The 19,554-nt window shown below is 35.3% G+C and overlaps 1 long non-coding RNA gene across 1 annotated transcript; it reads right to left on the reverse strand.

The window, feature by feature from the left end:
* Nucleotides 1–8,147: 8,147 nt before the first annotated feature.
* Nucleotides 8,148–12,052, reverse strand: LOC139114631 (uncharacterized). The gene is made up of 2 exons (XR_011547910.1): nt 11,951–12,052; nt 8,148–9,877 (listed from the first exon to the last, which is right to left on the reverse strand). It is a non-coding gene; the product is annotated as an uncharacterized lncRNA (long non-coding RNA).
* Between the last annotated feature and the right edge of the window lie 7,502 nt (nt 12,053–19,554).

Consider the following 19,554-nt stretch of genomic DNA (forward strand, 5'->3'; position numbering starts at 1 on the left):
GATGGTGAAATGATTGAAGATATGTTGCAATGCCAAGTTTTAAGATTTTTTGAAGTAGTCTGCTTATTAAAGGTTAAATGTTCTGTATTATTAAAATACACAGTTTCTTTAGGAAAGCTTTTTCTATGAACTTTGCCGTATTTTGGATAATTGCCTGAGTTGTCATTAAACAAGTTAAATTACCATTTCCAGACATATTTATCAATCTCTACTAATACAGAATTGTGGATAGAGAATAAAGTGTTATTTTTAATTCAGCAATACAGCGCTTAGAAAGTACATTCAAAATCGGAATTGGATCCAGTTTTAATGGAAATGATCGTGCGAGCTGAAATTTGTCCACATTCCGACTGCAATTCTTTGTTTTATATATTCATAAGTGTGTCCATCCATATGTCCTTCACCAAGCATTTCTCTGACATAGGTGAACCAATTTCTTTCAAAGTTGGTACAAGGACATTGACCTATATCATACATGTCCATATTAATTTGTTTTGAGATATGATCCAATATGGCCACCAAAAATGTCAACTTTATTACATTTTGCATAATAGAAAAGTACCATTCACTTTGTATAATGAAATATTCGTTACAGGAAGGCTCCATTAACTTAGGAGTACCCTACTTCCCTACTTAGTTATCAGAGGATCAATTTCACAGACCTGCCTTTCCTACAATGGCACTACAATGGCACCAGCTGGATAAGATAAACATAACAGTGGAACATTCTCACCTTGGGGGATTAAAAGTCTTATGTTTGTCACCCGAGTTGGTCTGGCAAGGACCCGGGATTCAGGTACCATGCAAGTTAATGCAGTCTTCCCTAATATAGCTCACGAACAATTTTTCCAAACGTCATCAAAGATACACATTATTCACCCAGAGTCAACCCACGTTAACTTGCTTCCGTGTCAATATTTGATGAGCTCATACATCACAGGCTGTATATGTGAACGTGTTCAAACAAACATATTTGTATCAAAAATATGCAAATGTGGTAAAAAAGGCCAAGTCTGCCACAATGCTGCATCTCAAGCTTAAGCCGAGTTGCCTTATCTAATAGGTGGCAATGTTTTCTTTGTATATTAATAGCAAGTTATCGAATGCTGCTTGTACGGTGGTTATAATTTTTAAAAACGACTCTCATACATGATTGCATTTTTTGCTATTTACCATCAGTTCTCTCTCTTTAGACATCACTTGTTCAATTCAACAGTTGAACCATAACTGCACTACAAACTTATTCTTGGCCATTAAGCCCTATCTCAATCACAGTATTTTTAATCAAAGACCAAATTAATGAACAGGACCGAGACTGTCCTCCCCGAGGACATGTAATCAAAGTACCAATTAACAAGAGGGGACTCATCTTCGATTTAATTGTTTACTACCATCCTGGTTTGTTGTCTTAAAGCCTGTCCTTACGGAGAATGGCCACGTGCTGTGTAAAAAAGATTAATACACGTTTTGCATTAGAAACGTCAAAAATTCAGTAGCTAAAGTAATATAATGGCTCTACACGTTCCGTGTAATGGTGATCGAGGGCCTGAACAAAAATCTTCAATGTCGTTCGTAGGAAGTACTATTTCATGATTTCTGTGTAGATTTGAGGAGAGTAAATAGCTGACAAGTCGTATTTTAATTTTAATAAATGTTGATACTGCTGTTGACGCACTCGACTGTAAAAATAAAAAACATACTTACAGTGTGAATTTGTGTAAAGAAGTTGTCATGTTCCTAAGGAAGTGGACCACCAGTCCTTCACGACCACAGAAACCCGAGGAAACTTATAATATACGTGATTAAGTAGATTTTTGATCGGATTCGCACCCATAACGTAAGGCCCAAAGTCACTTTTTCCACATGTTTCAACTTCATTAAACGTGTTATGATCGACATCATTAACAATATTCAAGGCAGATTAATTCCATAGGTCATTAAGTATATTTATATATACCTAGCTGAAATAAAAATACTAAATTTCTTTGACTGCTGTCATTGTATCACCACTTTACAGCAAGTGTAATTGCCTTTGGTCAAGTTCTTCAAGCTATATAAGACAAACTGTGAAAGCTCATCAAATATTCGAATTATAAGAATTATAAATTAGCTGATGAAAATGCAAAATATCTTTCACTACAACATAATCGTCTTATCAATATACATAGCAAGATTCAGAAACATTTTAGAGTCCTTCCAGTCTTATATCCCTGATTGGGAAAGTTAGTTAAAAATGCAAAGTAGTAACTTGCAGATGTAAAAATGCAAAACAAGTTTCATTAATGTTTTATCATATTTCTTCAATGTACATAGCGGGTTTCATCAACTTTGATGACCTCAATAAAAATATATCCCTAATTAGTAAAAACGTTCGTTAAATATGCAAAATAGTAATAAGATGTTCTGCAAAATCAAATCTGACTAATAGTAGTATTGTATCATTGTATCTACAATATCCATAGCAAGTCTCGTCAACTTTGGTGAGGTCAATTCAGATATACATCCCCAATTATGAAAGTTCGTTAATTACGCAAATTAGTAATTAGCTATACAAAAATGCTAAATGACGTCAATATTGTTATATCGTAGAATCTTCAATGTACATAGCACGTTTTGTAAGCTTTGATTAAGCCAATTAAAATATTTATCTGTAATTAGGAAAGTTCGTTGGATATCCAAATTAGTAATTAGATATCCTAAAAAATCTAAACCGATCTTTAGTCATTATATTTTTTTTCAATGTACAGAGCAAGTTTCAACTATTTTGATCAAGTCAACTAAGGTATAAATCCCTAATTAGGAAAGTTTGTTAATACGCAAATTTGTAATTAGCTTTAGTAAAAATGCCAAATGACTTCAAATAAGCTTTTAGCTTAATATCTTTAATGTTCATTCCAAGTTTTGTCAACTTTGCTAAAACAACTCACATGATTGCGATATCAGTGTATCTCAAATGTACAAAGCAAGTTTCGTCAACTTTCATCATGCCAATCCAGGCATATTTCCCTAATTAGGAACGTTTGTTCAATATGCAAACTAGTGATTAGCTGAAGTGAAAATACTAAATGACTTTCACTATTGTTATAACCTATTATTATCAATGTACATAGCATGTTTCACTAACTTTGATCAAGTTTATCAAAGTATATATCCCTCATTAGGAAAGTTCATTAAATATACACATTAGCAATTGGCTGAAGTAAAAATGCTGAATGACATTCAGTACTGTTAAATCATAGTATCTTCAATATACATACCAAGTTTCGTCAATTTTGGATCGAGTCAATTTACATATATATCCCTAATTAGGAATGTTCATTGGATATGAAATTAGCAAATAACTTTAATAATGCAAATGAGCATGAAATATGCAAGCGACACCCACTAAAAAGTAATCCGTTCTTGCCATTTTCTAACAGAATCTATGTACCAGATTTGCTTCTGAATTGATAAGCCGTTTTTGAGATAACGGGCCCACAGACAGACAGACAGACAGACAGACAGACAGACAGACAGACAGACTGACATTGCAGACGTGCGTGTACACTACTAGCTAAAAAGAGTGGTTCAATAACACATCTTAGTTGTAAACTTTGTGGAACTGGTTTAACCTTCAAGGGTTGCACCATCTGATTGTGTGGGTAGTCAGGATGAGGAGTATGAACCATTACAATTTTTGGAGAGTGTGTATGGACTTCATATCTTCACAAAGCATTCTATATTGTTTTGGCGCACTGAGTATGCAAATGTATCTTTTTCGAAGACGGGAAAAGTGTTATTGTTAAACCATTTTTAATCTCATTTGTTTTCATTGCATGTAATAGCCTCCACCAAAAAATGCGTGGCCTCATTTATCTAGGGCATCGTGCTGACAAAAGAGTCGTAATTTGTCGGCTTACAATTTAAAAATACATGCTATTTTTTCTAAAATTGAAAGTGATTCATACGTTTTGATGTATTAGACTCTGGGTTTAAGGGACTGTTCACCATTCAAGCTGCTCCATTGGTTAATTTCATGTTCAAACTGTCGCTAATTGATTGAAATAATTTATGTAATATTTATGACTGACATTACTGAAATTGTTCTGGCCAAGAAATACCTAATTCAAAATGGTCGTCATCTCTACGCAAAAAAAACCAGAATTTCTGATTTTGAAAACTAAGAAGATGAAAGTCTTTTCATACTACAAGAGCTTTAAAATGAGCCCCCGCAAGTGGCGGGGGCTAAAAGAACATAGCAAGTAAGGCCTTACCTTCAGGATACAGAACACTTTTCTGAGCCTAGATTTTTGATGCAGCTGCGTTTGATCATATCAATATTTGCTCCAAATTTACGTACATCTGTGGTCTTGTTATCCAAGATAGTCCTGTATGTTTTGTCATTATTTATGCCAAATAGGGAATATAGCAATTGTATCTAGCCCAAATACAAGCTACCAGGTTTACAAGGGAAAAAACTGGCGGGAAGCTTTAATAGTAGAAATAAAGAAAACATTCAAAGACTCTTCAAAATCTCAAAGGGATATCACAAGCAAGTGTGTAAGGTCAGTGGCATAAGTCACCACTCAGAGTGACTGGTGGTGCACATAGTACGAGTAGACTGTCGGCTGTGAAGACAGTGTGATGATGCTATCCAAACTCACAGTGCTCAACATATTGCGTTACATGTTCAGTGTGATTCTTTGCATCTTTATGTAAGCCAAGATTTGCCAACAAAATGTCCAACACGCATACAATGGAACAATCAGAACGAGCACACCAATGTTCCACTTCTGTAAATATCAAGACTTAGTAGTTTTTTCAGGCCATATCCAATATTTATGAGAAATTCTAAATTGCATAGCATTTTCAGAGTGATAATTTTTTAGCTCACGTGTGTAAACACGTGGGCTATTGTCATAGCGATTTCTGTCTGTCTGTCCGTGTGTGTGTGTGTGTGTGTGTGTGTGTGTGTGTGTGTGTGTGTGTGTGTGTCTGTCTGTCTGTCTGTTTACACGATAACTCAAAAACGCCTGAACGGATTCAAGTCAGATTTGGTACACAGGTACCATATGCTACTTGCAAGAGTGTGGCTTGCATTTTAATGAAGTTATGCAATATCGTTTTTTTTCCGTACAATGGTTTCCCTATGGAGACAGTAATGACAGTGTAGACATATATCAAGAAATACTGCACAAAATTTCATGAAACTTTTCACAGATGACAATCTCAGAACATTATGATGACACTGTGAGTGTCATGTCAATGGCCATCTCATTTGCATATTTAATGAACTTTTGTTATTAGTGAGATAACTCTGAAATTCCTGCACCAAACTTGATGATACTTGCAACAAATATTGATCTGATATATCTAATTATACTTAGAAGCATTGGACAGTGTCAAGTTAATAAATAGGTCATTTGCATATTTTATGAAGTTTTGTAATTAGTCATATTACTTCGATATAACTTCACCAAATGTGATGAAATCTGCTGTAGATACTGATCCGACTGATATCTAACTGTAGTGTAAAGCATTTAGTAGTGTGAAATTAATTAAGGGTTCATTTGCATATTTAATGAACTTTGTAATTAGGTATATAACTCTGAAATTACGGCACCCAAGTCTTTGAAATTGGGTACAGATATTGTTTTGATAAATATTTAATTGTACTGAGAAGCATTTGGCAGTGTCAAGTTAACAAATAGGTCATTTGCATATTTTATGAAGTTTTGTAATTAGTCATATAACTCCAAAATAACTGCACCAAATGTTATGAAATCTGCTGCAGATACTGATCCGACAGATATCTAATTGTGATGTAGAGCATTTACTTGTGTGAAGTTAATTAAGGGTTTATTTGCATATTTAATGAACTTTGTAATTAGTGATATTACTCCAAAATTACAGCGTTAAATTTGATGAAACTTGCTACAGATGTTGATCTGATAAATATCCAATTGTACTGAGAAGCATTGAACAGTGTCAAGTTAATAATTAGCTCATTTGCATATTTCATGAAGTTTTATAAGTAGTCATATAACTCCAAAATAACTGCATCAAATGTGATGAAAACTGCTGCATATACTGATCTGACAGATATTTAACTGTGTTGTAAAGCATTTAGTAGTGTAAAGTTAATTAAGGATTCATTTGCATATTTAATAAACTTTGTAATTAGTTATATAACTCTGAAATTACGGCACCAAATTTTGTGAAACGCCATACAGATATTGATTTGATAAATATTTAATTGTGCTGTGAATCATTGAACAGTGTCAAGTTAATATAGGGATTATTTGCATATTTAATGAACTTTGTAATTAGTGACATTACTCTAAAATTACTGCATTAAATTAAATAAAACGTGCTACAAATGTTGATCTGATGGATATCTAATTGTCCCATGAAGCATTTAGCAGTGTCAAGTTAATTAACAGCTCATTTGCATATTAAATAAAGTTTTGTAATTAGTGATTAAAATCTAAGAGTACTGTGCGATGTTGAAAAAAACCTGCTTCATTTAGTGATAACATATATCTTATTGTTCTGTGAAGCGTACTACTATTAATGAACCTGTTGTACAACACGTGAGCATATTCAGTTCATATCTGGTTTTTATTTCTGACAACAGCAGTAACCCATTAAACTTATAAGTCAACTGCAAAAGCACAGTTTTGATTTCTAGGAATTTGAATTCTCAATGCATACAACTATGCATTGTACCAGGAAGTCACTCTACAGTGGTTTCCATCATTAATCCAGTCGTTATCCCATTATAAGGACAGCTCAACTCCATCCATCGTGTAGTGATAAACCAGGGGCAGCTAACGGAGCTATTCATCGAAAAAGCTATTCCGGGAGCAATTTTTGAGGGCAGAGGAAATTTTAATTTTGCTTGGGCAGGGGACATATTTTAGGTGGCAGGGGAGCAAATTTTAGGTTTTTTTGTCGGGCAGGGCAGCTATCGGTTGATTGTCCTGGGGTCAGGGTTTGGCGAAAACGAGGAGAGGGGAAGCTACTTTTAAAACGGTGACAGGGGAAGTTGAGCCATGGTGTTTCCGGGGATGGGGACACAGGGTAAGTACTTATACCTTACACAGGTTACCTAGACTACTTAGCCTTGTAATAAAGGGAAAGTGGCTTCACCATCATCCAGCTTGTCTTGTATGTGCTTTAGTGTGTTTTGTGTCTAAAATGTGTTTTGGCTGTTAGTGTGAAAATATACCAACGGGTCGTTAATTTTAAAGTAAGAGATGGCGACAAAATCGACAAAATCGACAGGTCTTTTCATCACAAGGAAGGGTAGCTTCATATCTGCAGGGGAAATGGAAAGACAAAATTTTGAGGGGAATTTTTTCCAGGACAGGGGAAATCGGCGGTTTTCGTTTTCGCCACAGGGCAGGGGAGCTTCAAAAATTCACAGTGGGATGGGGAAACAGGCAAACATAAGTTGAGAGTGGGTAAAAATGAAGTTTGAGTGCGGGAGGGTAAGTCGAAAAATTTTCAGTGGGAGGGCAAATTATGAACAGCTAATTAATTACTCTGTTGACTTTTACATTAGTCAGTTCACATTACTTGCCATGCACAATATATCTTATTATAGTAAGGAACCCTTCAAAAGTGCATTGTTTGTTGGCTGCACCTGATAAACTTACAAAATAGTAGGAATGTAAAATGTTTTGCAAATATAAGGAAAGAGGAATATTCTGCGAGTTGGTCAGAGAAGACAGGAAGTGTTAATTACGGCCATATATACGTTGACAAATCATGTGCCATATTTAATGAGTAAATTTTAATTCTGATGATGTACTTTTGTCATCCAAAGAAAACTAAAAGCTGCAACAGACCTAGAACTGCCCTGCTTGTGTGTTTTCCGAAAGCCATAGCTTTGTATAATTTATACCAAATCTGTTTCCACATCTCTCCATCTGTCAGGTCACGGTACATAGTCCATATTCACTGCACATGTACTTCACAGGCTCAAGTGTAGAACATCTGTGTAGACCACTGACCTCTTTCACAACAACAGCTAAACATGTACACCTGATTTTAGCAACAGCTTAACATCTGAAACTTATGGCAACAGATAAAAATGTTGATCAGACTGTGCTGCAAAGTATCTCTGAACAGGTATAAAGCACCAGCTGATGAAAATGAGACTGTTGGCATTTGTACATAGTTAGCTTTAATGCAGTGTAGAACACATTCTGTCAACATATGATTTCCAGAAATCAAACAAAAACTTATCGAATGATCTTTAGTATGTGTTCATTATCTGTACTATTAAAAACAGTCTGTGGATCATTTTCCTTTCATCAAAGGTAATCATAGCAACAACATTTAATGAATTTGTATTCAAGTTACAAAAGAATACTGAATTGATTACATCAAGTGACATATTGTTTTGGCTTTCTTTGATGGACAATTCGTGAAAACTCTCCTGTAAAGGTTGGCAATATCGTTGTTCAGGCTAAATAAGTAAGTATTCTCGTTCCCTTTGCCATGGGTTTTGCTTGTGAATATCTAACAATAAATGTACTGTCAACCTATATCACTTCAGGCATTGGCAGTCCCAACCCAGAACCAGTATTAAACTAAGTTCCTCAATCAGTTCAGTGTCATACTTCCACCTTCATTTATAATGTTGTTGTAATCAAAAAGTCTACACTTGATATACACTTTACTACAACAATAATCTTAGTTGAGGAGTGACGAAATGAACAGGCATCGACAGTTAATTTCCATAATCGCACATGCCATTAATAATGTCATTGTAATCAAAAAGTTTAAACTTGGTATACCTTTATAACAACAATAACCTTAGTGAGGAGTGATAAAATGAATATAAGAACTTTGTCTGCTTTACGTTACATGCTAGGTACAAAGTTTCCATATCTTAAAAATTGCATGTCAAACCCATATAGAAGGCATGTTTACAGATGCACTTTAAGTTCTGAGTGATTTCTTTTCATAGGAAATGTTATCATGAGATTAAAAAACTGATATGGTACATAAAGAATACAATTTGTGATTGAGATTCTATCCTAGTCTAACCTAAACCAAATCATCTCACTGTTTACATCCTTGAAGCCCATTTTAGTGTGCAATGTGACTGAAGCCGTATTACGTCGTTCAATTTTCATGAAAGGGGTTTCACCACTCTCTAGTAACATTCGGGTTAACTTTGCTGTTAGAATGCTGGCAAAGCCCTGACGTCGATAACCAGGTAATGTATATGTGCTTCCAATATCACCCCATTCTTTGACAACTACCCAAGATACTGGCTCATCTTTCTCATTATAAACGGCTAGTGTTGGTTGATGTGTTATTGCCTTTTCAAAACTCTCCATGGCATGCGGTTTACCATAGCTCCACGCCTCATACAACCACCTGGCATGTTTAACTTTTAGCGGCGCTATGCTGAAGTTCTTTGGGATGACCCTTCTGGCTGTTTTGTTGACGAGTTCTACATTTTCAACAATAAAGGTGTAAACGGGCCCTATTACATTTGGTTTCAGGCACTTTTCATCAATCAGAAAATTAGCGACCACATCGATGGCCATATTATGACAGTGGAATGAACTTCTTTCATCGTTCTCGACATCAATTACATTGCTGATCTTTATCAGGCTTTTTAGTTTCTGTGCATCTGTTGTGTAAAAATTGTACCATTTCTCTGTGCGTTGTGAGTTTAGGAACCATACTGCCAATACGCTAGTCAGATGCTCCAGGTCTTTCGTATCTACATAGACATCAATATGAGGCCATTCGTTATTTCTTTTATAACTGTTCTTGACCAGGTAGTACATTTGTAAAGACTCAGGTATCCGTTTTTCCAATTTCTCTATCAGTTCTGGTATTTCAAGTGTGGTCAACTTGAAAGCCATTTTCTCTATAAAGCACATAAATGGGGAAAGGCATGTTATTGACAGTATTGTAGATGGATAATTACAGTAAAGATCATTTGAAGGGAAAGCTGCACCCAACACGGCGTAATTTGCTCAAAAACACTAACATTTCTGCCTATCTATATGCTGTTGTTGTTGTTGTTGTTGTTGTGTATCAGATTGTTTGGCTGTGCACCTTGGTAATTTAACCAAGCTGAACGGATGTGTTTTGACTATGATCTTGGTTTGTTGTCTTAGGATTCAGTCACAAACACCTCAGGAGGGGTTGGGAATATTTGATGGGGGACTTGAAAATATCAAGGGTATGTTGGGTGGGCACTTGAAAGGATTAGGGACTTTAATGGGGACAAGAAACAAACAGTCTCTGACAGATATGAATGTATTTTGGGTTGTTAATTTAAGCTATGATGTTTGGCTGTTTTTTGGAGGTTTTGTTTTCTGTATCTACTGTACTTTCTTATCCCTGACGCATGATGAAAAGCCCTGCACAGCCATGCAGTCAGCATTTTATTGTTTAAAATTGAATTCAAGTCTGGACTAGAATTCGTTTGTCATCAACAATAATAATTATGATCTTTAAACATATCACAGATATAGCAAGTTTTGTCAGGGAAAATATCTATAAATAATTTACATGTATATTAGCTACCATGAGAATTGAAATAATAATTTAGGTGAAATTCCAATGTCATATTTGTTGTCCACATCTAAACTTTCAAACACTCTATTTGTCAAACACTTATAAAAGCACATATTTAGTTTTGTATTGTAAAAACGTTTTCATTTTTTTTTCATAGACTCTCAAATGAACCAGTATAGTGAATCAACATTCCCAGTGAAATTCACAAATCAAATTTCTTGAATGCATGTGTAACCCCCTCTTCTGATCAAGTGCATTTATTTCAATTATCCAGGATCTTTATATGCGCAAATATTACAAGTTTTATAGTGGAAAAAATTATTCACAATTTTGTAATAGATTCCCATGTATAGTGGATAAACGTTTTCGTCGAAATTCCAAATTCAAATTTCTTGTACAGGTATATGCACTGTTAACCATGCTATTCTAAGCAAGTACAATTATGTCAATCCAGGGTCTACATATACACAAATATTGCAAGTTTTATGTAGGGGAAAATTATTCATAGTTTTGCCATAGACTCCCATGTATAGCGGATGAAGATCTTTATTTCTTGAACACATATTCACTTGTCACCACCATCTTCTAATTAAAGACATTTATGTCAATTATCTAACGTCCATATATGCATAAGTGAAGCAACATTTTTATTGGAAAAAAATATTCATAGTTTTGTCATAGACTCCAATGTGTATTAGTGGATCAACTTTTCCGATGTAATTCCAAATTCAAATTTCTTGTACACATATGCACTTCTAACCATGCAATTCTAAGCAAGTACATTTATATTGATTAGCAAATGTCTATAAATGCACAGATATTGCTAGTTTTATATTGGAACAAAATTGTTCATCGTTTTCTCATTGCTCCTACCATGTATAGTGAATAAACATTATCGATGAAATCAAAAAATCAAATACTTTGTACACACAAGCACCTTTTACCTACCACTTCAAGAAAAGTACATTTACATAATTATCAAATACATATACATGTAGAGATACAGGTTGTTTTGTTATTAAGGGGGTCATTTGATAAAATCTGAGAACTTCATTTTGGAAACAGCCCACCCCCACCCCGAGGTGTTTGTCAATGCAGCCTAAGTTAAAGCCTGCTCTTATGGAGAGTAGTAAGCTACTGGAAAAAGATCAATGCACTTTATTCTAGCCCTTCTTTTGCACAAGAAACGTCAAAAATACAGTAGCAAAGGGCTTTACACCAGGCTCTAGGCACGTTCCATGCAATGTTGCCTGAACAAGAATTTTCTTCAATGTCGCGTCGTTTGGTAGGCAGTACATTTGATGGTTGATGTATAGATTTGAGGAGAGGAGACAATGTGACAAGTGGCGGTATTAATATTGATAAATAGTGATATACTATTGATGCACTCGACTGTACAAATAAAACAAATACTTACCTGCTGGACTTGTATATAGAAGTTGTAAGATTCCTGGGGAAATGGAACTCCAGAGACACCAGAGACCCGAGATGATTTACGTGAGCGTTGATGAACTGGTATGAGCTTAAAGGGTTGCAACATTAAATCGTAGGGATGGTGAGGATGGGGATTCTGAAGCATTATAATTTAGGGAGAGTGTGTAGGCCTACACCCTTCATATCTTTTACTAAGCATTCTATATTTTTTGTGCACTAGTTATATGAATTTGTGTGTTTTTTTCTCAAACGCGACAAGGGTTGTTGTTTAAACATTTTTCAATTTCAATTGTTTTCCTGGAGTGTAATAGCCTTTCCCAAAGAAAGCGTGGTCTCATTTACAAAGTAATCTAGGGCATCGTGCACGCTGAAAGAGTCGTAATTTAAAAATACATGCTATTTTTTCTAAAATTGAAAGTGACGCATATGTTTTGACGTGTTAAACTCTAGGATTAAGGGACTGTTCAGTTTCTCTGGCCTGGGAGATGAAGCAATGGGGAGGTGGAGTCAAGATGTGTTTAAATGGTCAGTGGGGGTCACTTTGATTTCGAATTAACATATGGGCTTATAACTGGACAAAAAATGCTTCATTCCAGAAATTAATTGCGTCATTCAGTTGCAGTTCAGAATTGGTTACAACTGATACAACTAGCTCTCCAGAGTTTTTCTGGACATGTAATTTGAACCAAACAAAATGCCCATTATTCTTTGCTACTGTCTATTGTTTTGGTAAAGGCGAAATTGTAACTTGTTAATACTACTGGTAGCGAAAGTTTCTATGACAAAGTTTCTGAACCTGTCATTTAAAAGGTAACACAGAAGAGAGGATAATCAAATCATATTTAGTACCTTGAAAGCTGGAACAATGGCAACTTCAAAATGCGGTTTCACAAAACTGAAATAATGCAAATAGTCACTGAATATAATTTATATGACAAAAAAGAAAAGACAGAGTTTAACTGGTCTTCAAGTTTTCTTAGTTCTTCTTTGAGGAAGAGTAGCTATAATTTATGAAAATACAACTTCTTAATTTGTAACTTTTATTCTGTAATACCAACTTAAGCGTCTTGTACTCTCTGAATCTTTTCTGCTATTAGAGGTCCACCATGATGGTGAAATGATTGAAGATATGTTGCAATGCCAAGTTTTAAGATTTTTTGAAGTAGTCTGCTTATTAAAGGTTAAATGTTCTGTATTATTAAAATACACAGTTTCTTTAGGAAAGCTTTTTCTATGAACTTTGCCGTATTTTGGATAATTGCCTGAGTTGTCATTAAACAAGTTAAATTACCATTTCCAGACATATTTATCAATCTCTACTAATACAGAATTGTGGATAGAGAATAAAGTGTTATTTTTAATTCAGCAATACAGCGCTTAGAAAGTACATTCAAAATCGGAATTGGATCCAGTTTTAATGGAAATGATCGTGCGAGCTGAAATTTGTCCACATTCCGACTGCAATTCTTTGTTTTATATATTCATAAGTGTGTCCATCCATATGTCCTTCACCAAGCATTTCTCTGACATAGGTGAACCAATTTCTTTCAAAGTTGGTACAAGGACATTGACCTATATCATACATGTCCATATTAATTTGTTTTGAGATATGATCCAATATGGCCACCGATAATGTTCAACTTTATTACATTTTGCATAATAGAAAAGTACGATTCACTTTGTAAAATGAAATATTCGTTACAGGAAGGCTCCATTAACTTAGGAATACCGTACTTCCCTACTAAGTTATCAGAGGATCAATTTCACAGACCTGCCTTTCCTACAATGGCACTACAATGGCACCAGCTGGATAAGATCAACATAACAATGGAACATTCTCACCTTGGGGGATGAAAAGTCTTTTGATTGTCACCCGAGTTGGTCAGGCAAGGACCCGTGTTTCATGTACCATGCAAGTTAATGCAGTCTTTCCCTAATATAGCTCACGAACAATTTTTCCAAACGTCATCAAAGATACACATTATTCACCCAGAGTCAACCCACGTTAACTTGCTTCCGTGTCAATATTTGATGAGCTCATACATCACAGGCTGTATATGTGAACGTGTTCAAACAAACATATTTGTATCAAAAATATGCAAATGTGGTAAAAAAGGCCAAGTCTGGCACAATGCTGCATCTCAAGCTTAAGCCGAATTGCCTTATCTAATAGGTGGCAATGTTTTCTTTGTACATTAATAGCAAGTTATCGAATGCTGCTTGTACGGTGGTTATAATTTTAAAAAACGACTCTCATACATGATTGCATGTATTGCTATTTGCCATCAATACTCTTTCTTCAGACATCACTTATCCAATTCAACAGTTGAACCATAACTGTACTACAAACTTATTCTTGGCCATTAAGCCCTATCTGGATCACAGTATTTTTAATTAAAGACCAAATTAATGAACAGGACCGAGACTGTCCTCCCCGAGGACTTGTATTCAAAGTACGAATTAACAAGAGAGGATTCATCTCCGATTACTTGTTTGCTACCATCCTGGTTTGTTGTCTTAAAGCCTGTCTTTACGGAGAATGGCCACGTGCTGCGTAAAAAGGATGAATGCACTTCATTGTCGTCCTACGTTTTGCATAAAAACGTCAAAAATTCAGTTGCTAAAGGACTATGATTGCTCTAAACGTTCCGTGTAATGGTAATCGATGGCCTAAACAAAAATGTTCAATGTCGTTCATAGGAAGTACTATTTCATGATTTCTGTGTAGATTTGAGGAGAGTAAATAGCTGACAAGTCGTATTTTAATTTTGATAAATGTTGATACTGCTGTTGATGCACTCGACTGTAAAAATAAAAAACATACTTACGTAGTGAATTTGTGTAAAGAAGTTGTCATGTTCCTAAGGAAGTGGACCACCAGTCCTTCACGACCACAGAAACCCGAGGAAACTTATAATATACGTGATTAAGTAGATTTTTGATCGGATTCGCACCCATAACGTAAGGCCCAAAGTCACTTTTTCCACATGTTTCAACTTCATTAAACGTGTTATGATCGACATCATTAACAATATTCAAGGCAGATTAATTCCATAGGTCATTAAGTATATTTATATATACCTAGCTGAAATAAAAATACTAAATTTCTTTGACTGCTGTCATTGTATCACCACTTTACAGCAAGTGTAATTGCCTTTGGTCAAGTTCTTCAAGCTATATAAGACAAACTGTGAAAGCTCATCAAATATTCGAATTATAAGAATTATAAATTAGCTGATGAAAATGCAAAATATCTTTCACTACAACATAATCGTCTTATCAATATACATAGCAAGATTCAGAAACATTTTAGAGTCCTTCCAGTCTTATATCCCTGATTGGGAAAGTTAGTTAAAAATGCAAAGTAGTAACTTGCAGATGTAAAAATGCAAACAAGTTTCATTAATGTTTTATCATATTTCTTCAATGTACATAGCGGGTTTCATCAACTTTGATGACCTCAATAAAAATATATCCCTAATTAGAAAAAACGTTCGTTAAATATGCAAAATAGTAATAAGATGTTCTGCAAAATCAAATCTGACTAATAGTAGTATTGTATCATTGTATCTACAATATCCATAGCAAGTCTCGTCAACTTTGGTGAGGTCAATTCAGATATACATCCCCAATTATGAAAGTTCGTTAATTACGCAAATTAGTAATTAGCTAAATATAAAAATGCTAAATGACTTTAATAATGTTATATCGTAGAATCTTCAATGTACATAGCACGTTTTGTAAGCTTTGATTAAGCCAATTAAAATATTTATCTGTAATTAGGAAAGTTCGTTGGATATCCAAATTAGTAATTAGATATCCTAAAAAATCTAAACCGATCTTTAGTCATTATATTTTTTTTCAATGTACAGAGCAAGTTTCAACTATTTTGATCAAGTCAACTAAGGTATAAATCCCTAATTAGGAAAGTTTGTTAATACGCAAATTTGTAATTAGCTTTAGTAAAAATGCCAAATGACTTCAAATAAGCTTTTAGCTTAATATCTTTAATGTTCATTCCAAGTTTTGTCAACTTTGCTAAAACAACTCACATGATTGCGATATCAGTGTATCTCAAATGTACAAAGCAAGTTTCGTCAACTTTCATCATGCCAATCCAGGCATATTTCCCTAATTAGGAACGTTTGTTCAATATGCAAACTAGTGATTAGCTGAAGTGAAAATACTAAATGACTTTCACTATTGTTATAACCTATTATTATCAATGTACATAGCATGTTTCACTAACTTTGATCAAGTTTATCAAAGTATATATCCCTCATTAGGAAAGTTCATTAAATATACACATTAGCAATTGGCTGAAGTAAAAATGCTGAATGACCTTCAGTACTGTTAAATCATAGTATCTTCAATATACATACCAAGTTTCGTCAATTTTGATCGAGTCAATTTACATATATATCCCTAATTAGGAATGTTCATTGGATATGAAAATTAGCAAATAACTTTAATAATGCAAATGAGCATGAAATATGCAAGCGACACCCACTAAAAAGTAATCCGTTCTTGCCATTTTCTAACAGAATCTATGTACCAGATTTGCTTCTGATTTGATAAGCCGTTTTTGAGATAACGGGCCCACAGACAGACAGACATACTGACATTGCAGACGTGCGTGTACACTACTAGCTAAAAAGAGTGGTTCAATAACACATCTTAGTTGTAAACTTTGTGGAACTGGTTTAACCTTCAAGGGTTGCACCATCTGATTGTGTGGGTAGTCAGGATGAGGAGTATGAACCATTACAATTTTTGGAGAGTGTGTATGGACTTCATATCTTCACAAAGCATTCTATATTGTTTTGGCGCACTGAGTATGCAAATGTATCTTTTTCGAAGACGGGAAAAGTGTTATTGTTAAACCATTTTTAATCTCATTTGTTTTCATTGCATGTAATAGCCTCCACCAAAAAATGCGTGGCCTCATTTATCTAGGGCATCGTGCTGACAAAAGAGTCGTAATTGTCGGCCTACAATTTCAAAATACATGCTATTTTTTTCTAAAATTGAAAGTGATTCATACGTTTTGATGTATTAGACTCTGGGTTTAAGGGACTGTTCACCATTCAAGCTGCTCCATTGGTTAATTTCATGTTCAAACTGTCGCTAATTGATTGAAATAATTTATGTAATATTTATGACTGACATTACTGAAATTGTTCTGGCCAAGAAATACCTAATTCAAAATGGTCGTCATCTCTACGCAAAAAAAACCAGAATTTCTGATTTTGAAAACTAAGAAGATGAAAGTCTTTTCATACTACAAGAGCTTTAAAATGAGCCCCCGCAAGTGGCGGGGGCTAAAAGAACATAGCAAGTAAGGCCTTACCTTCAGGATACAGAACACTTTTCTGAGCCTAGATTTTTGATGCAGCTGCGTTTGATCATATCAATATTTGCTCCAAATTTACGTACATCTGTGGTCTTGTTATCCAAGATAGTCCTGTATGTTTTGTCATTATTTATGCCAAATAGGGAATATAGCAATTGTATCTAGCCCAAATACAAGCTACCAGGTTTACAAGGGAAAAAACTGGCGGGAAGCTTTAATAGTAGAAATAAAGAAAAACATTCAAAGACTCTTCAAAATCTCAAAGGGACATCACAAGCAAGTGTGTAAGGTCAGTGGCATAAATCACCACTTCAGAGTGACTAGTGGTGCACATAGTACGAGTAGACTGTCGGCTGTGAAGACAGTGTAATGATGCTATCCAAACTGACAGTGCTCAACATATTGCGTTACATGTTCAGTGTGATTCTTTGCATCTTTATGTAAGCCAAGATTTGCTAGAAACATGTCCAACACGCATACAATGGAACAAGCAGAACAAGCACACCAATGTTCCACTTCTGTAAATATCAAGGCTTAGTAGATTTTTTCAGGCCATATATGTGCACCAATATTTATGAGAAATTCTAAATTGCATAGCATTTTCTAGAGTGATATTTTTTTTTATTTCTGACCAACAGCAGTAACCCATTAAACTTATAAGTCAACTGCAAAAGCACAGTTTTGATTTCTAGGAATTTGAATTCTCAATGCATACAACTATGCATTGTACCAGGAAGTCACTCTACAGTGGTTTCCATCATTAATCCAGTCGTTATCCCATTATAAGGACAGCTCAACTCCATCCATCGTGTAGTGATAAACCAGGGGCAGCTAACGGAGCTATTCATCGAAAAAGCTATTCCGGGAGCAATTTTTGAGGGCAGAGGAAATTTTAATTTTGCTTGGGCAGGGGACATATTTTAGGTGGCAGGGGAGCAAATTTTAGGTTTTTTTGTCGGGCAGGGCAGCTATCGGTTGATTGTCCTGGGGTCAGGGTTTGGCGAAAACGAGGAGAGGGGAAGCTACTTTTAAAACGGTGACAGGGGAAGTTGAGCCATGGTGTTTCCGGGGATGGGGACACAGGGTAAGTACTTATACCTTTTACAGGTTACCCAGACTACTTAGCCTTGTAATAAAGGGAAAGTGGCTTCACACATCATCCAGCTTGTCTTGTATGTGCTTTAGTGTGTTTTGTGTCTAAATTGTGTTTGGCTGTTAGTGTGAAAATCAACAAACGGGTCGTTAATTTTAAAGTAAGACATGGCGACAAAATCGACAAAATCGACAGGTCTTTTCATCACAAGGAAGGGTAGCTTCATATCTGCAGGGGAAATGGAAAGACAAAATTTTGAGGGGAATTTTTTCCAGGACAGGGGAAATCGGCGGTTTTCGTTTTCGCCACAGGGCAGGGGAGCTTCAAAAATTCACAGTGGGATGGGGAAACAGGCAAACATAAGTTGAGAGTGGGTAAAAATGAAGTTTGAGTGCGGGAGGGTAAGTCGAAAAATTTTCAGTGGGAGGGCAAATTATGAACAGCTAATTAATTACTCTGTTGACTTTTACATTAGTCAGTTCACATTACTTGCCATGCACAATATATCTTATTATAGTAAGGAACCCTTCAAAAGTGCATTGTTTGTTGGCTGCACCTGATAAACTTGTGGGAGGGCAAATTATGAACAGCTAATTAATTACTCTGTTGACTTTTACATTAGTCAGTTCACATTACTTGCCATGCACAATATATCTTATTATAGTAAGGAACCCTTCAAAAGTGCATTGTTTGTTGGCTGCACCTGATAAACTTACAAAATAGTAGGAATGTAAAATGTTTTGCAAAAATAAGGAAAGAGGAATATTCTGCGAGTTGGTCAGAGAAGACAGGAAGTGTAAATTACGGCCATATATACGTTGACAAATCATGTGCCATATTTAATGAGTAAATTTTAATTCTGATGATGTACTTTTGTCATCCAAAGCAAACTAAAAGCTGCAACAGACCTAGAACTGCCCTGCTTGTGTGTTTTCCGAAAGCCATAGCTTTGCATAATTTATACCAAATCTGTTTCCACATCTCTCCATCTGTCAGGTCACGGTACATACTCCATATTCACTGCACATGTACTTCACAGGGTCAGGTGTAGAACATCTGTGTAGACCACTGACCTCTTTCACAACAACAGCTAAACATGTACACCTGATTTACAGCAACAGATTAAGATGTGAAACTGATT

The sequence above is a fragment of the Ptychodera flava genome, chromosome 16 (assembly GCF_041260155.1).
Source record: "Ptychodera flava strain L36383 chromosome 16, AS_Pfla_20210202, whole genome shotgun sequence".
Classification (NCBI taxonomy): domain Eukaryota; kingdom Metazoa; phylum Hemichordata; class Enteropneusta; family Ptychoderidae; genus Ptychodera; species Ptychodera flava.